The sequence below is a fragment of the Triticum urartu genome, chromosome 5 (genome assembly GCF_003073215.2).
Source record: "Triticum urartu cultivar G1812 chromosome 5, Tu2.1, whole genome shotgun sequence".
NCBI classification, from domain to species: domain Eukaryota; kingdom Viridiplantae; phylum Streptophyta; class Magnoliopsida; order Poales; family Poaceae; genus Triticum; species Triticum urartu.
Window position 1 is genome coordinate 312,821,044 of NC_053026.1, and position 3,277 is coordinate 312,824,320.

Genomic DNA, 3,277 nt, shown 5'->3' on the forward strand with positions numbered 1-3,277 from the left:
TATATTGGAAGCCTATATTTGGATATCGGAAGTGTTCCGGGTGAAATCGGGATTTTACCGGGTTACCGGGAGGTTACCGGAACCCCCCGGGAACCATATGGGCCTTCGTGGGCCTTAGTGGAAAGGAGAAAGGGGCAGCCCAAGGTGGCTGCGCCACTTCCCCCTCCCCTAGTCCTATTAGGACTAGGAGAAGATGGCTGGGCCCCCTCTCCCTCTTTCCCCCTTTGGGGAATCCTAGTTGGAATAGGATTGGGGGGGAGTCCTACTCCCGGAAGGAGTAGGACTCCTCCTGCGCCTCTCTCTCTGGCCAGCGCCCCCCTCCCCCCTTGGCTCCTTTATATACTGAGGTAGAGGCACCCTAGAACACACAAGTTGATCCACGTGATCTATTCCTTAGCCGTGTGCGGTGCCCCCTGCCACCATATTCCTCGATAATACTGTAGCGGAGTTTAGGCGAAGCCCTGCTGCTGTAGTTCATCAAGATCGTCACCACGCCGTCGTGCTGACGGAACTCTTCCCCGACACTTTGCTGGATCGGAGTCCGGGGATCGTCATCGAGCTGAACGTGTGCTCGAACTCGGAGGTGCCATAGTTTTGGTGCTTGATTGGTTGGATCGTGAAGACGTACGACTACTTCCTCTACGTCGTGTCAGCGCTTCCGCAGTCGGTCTGCGTTGGGTACGTAGACAACACTCTCCCCCTCGTTGCTATGCATCACATGATCTTGCGTGTGCGTAGGAAAAAATTTTAAATTACTACGAAACCCAACAGTAATGATTCTAACACCCATGGAGCCTTGGTGCTGATCATGTTTTGCTCGTGGAAGAGGCTTAGTCAGCGGGTCTGCAACATTCAGATCCGTATGTATCTTGCAAATTTCTATGTCTCCCACTTGGACTAAATCCCGAATGGAATTGAAGCGTCTCTTGATGTGCTTGGTTCTCTTGTGAAATCTGGATTCCTTCGCCAAGGCAATTGCACCAGTATTGTCACAAAAGATTTTCATTGGACCCGATGCACTAGGTATGACACCTAGATCGGATATGAACTCCTTCATCCAGACTCCTTCATTTGCTGCTTCCGAAGCAGCTATATACTCCGCTTCACATGTAGATCCCGCCACGCCGCTTTGTTTAGAACTGCACCAACTGACAGCTCCACCGTTCAATATAAACACGTATCCGGTTTGCGATTTAGAATCGTCCGAATCAGTGTCAAAGCTTGCATCAACGTAACCATTTACGATGAGCTCTTTGTCACCTCCATATATGAGAAACATATCCTTAGTCCTTTTCAGGTACTTCAGGATGTTCTTGACCGCTGTCCAGTGATCCACTCCAGGATTACTTTGGTACCTCCCTGCTAGACTTATAGCAAGGCACACATCAGGTCTGGTACACAGCATTGCATACATGATAGAGCCTATGGCTGAAGCATAGGGAACATCTTTCATTTTCTCTCTATCTTCTGCGGTGGTCGGACATTGAGTCTTACTCAACTTCACACCTTGTAACACAGGCAAGAACCCTTTCTTTGCCTGATCCATTTTGAACTTCTTCAAAACTTTGTCAAGGTATGTGCTTTGTGGAAGTCCAATTAAGCGTCTTGATCTATCTCTATAGATCTTAATGTGCAATATGTAAGCAGCTTCGCCGAGGTCTTTCATTGAAAAACTCTTATTCAAATATCCCTTTATGCTATCCAAAAATTCTATATCATTTCCAATCAATTGTATGTCATCCACATATAATATCAGAAATGCTACAGAGCTCCCACTCACTTTCTTGTAAATACATGCTTATCCAAAAGTTTGTACAAAACCAAATGCTTTGATCACACTATCAAAGCGTTCATTCCAACTCCGAGAGGCTTGCACCAGTCCACAAATGGATCACTGGAGCTTGCACACTTTGTTAGCTTCTTTTGGATCGATAAAACCTTCTGGCTGCATGATATACAACTCTTCTTCCAGAAATCCATTCAGGAATGCAGTTTTAACATCCATTTGCCAAATTTCATAATCATAAAATGCGGCAATTGCTAACATGATTCGGACAGACTTAAGCATCACTATGGGTGAGAAGGTCTCATCGTAGTCAATCCCTTGAACTTGTCGAAAACCTTTTGCAACAAGTCGAGCTTTGTAGACAGTAACATTACCGTCAGCGTCAGTCTTCTTCTTGAAGATTCATTTATTCTCAATTGCTTGCCGATCAACGGGCAAGTCAACCAAAGTCCACACTTTGTTCTCATACATGGATCCCATCTCAGATTTCATGGCTTCTAGCCATTTTGCGGAATCTGGGCTCACCATCGCTTCTTCATAGTTCGTAGGTTCATCATGATCTAGTAGCATGACTTCCAGAACAGGATTACCGTACCACTCTGGTGTGGATCTTATTCTGGTTGATCTACGAGGTTCGGTAGTAACTTGATCTGAAGTTTCATGGTCATTATCATTAGCTTCCTCACTAATTGGTATAGGTGTCACAAAAACCGGTTTCTGTGATGTACTACTTTCCAATAAGGGAGCAGGTACAGTTACCTCATCAAGTTCTACTTTCCTCCCACTCACTTCTTTCGAGAGAAACTCCTTCTCTAGAAAGGATCAATTCTTAGCAACGAAAGTCTTGCCTTCGGATCTGTGATAGAAGGTGTACCCAACAGTTTCCTTTGGGTATCCTATGAAGACACATTTCTCCGATTTGGGTTCGAGCTTATCAGGTTGAAGCTTTTTCACATAAGCATCGCAGCCCCAAACTTTCAGAAACGACAACTTTGGTTTCTTGCCAAACCACAGTTCATAAGGAGTCGTCTCAACGGATTTCGATGGTGCCCTATTTAACGTGAATGCAGTCGTCTCTAAAGCATAACCCCAAAACGATAGCGGTAAATCTGTAAGAGACATCATAGATCGCACCATATCTAGTAAAGTACGATTACGACGTTTGGACACACCATTACGCTGTGCTATTCCGGGTGGCGTGAGTTGCGAAACTATTCCGCATTGTTTCAAATGTAGACCAAACTCGTAACTCAAATATTCTCCTCCACGATCAGATCGTAGAAACTTTATTTTCTTGTTACGATGATTTTCAACTTCACTCTGAAATTCTTTGAACTTTTCAAATGTTTTAGACTAATGTTTCATTAAGTAGATATACCCATATCTGCTTAAATCATCTGTGAAGGTGAGAAAATAACGATATCCGCCACGAGCCTCAATATTCATCGGACCACATACATCTGTATGTATGATTTCCAACAAATCCGTTGC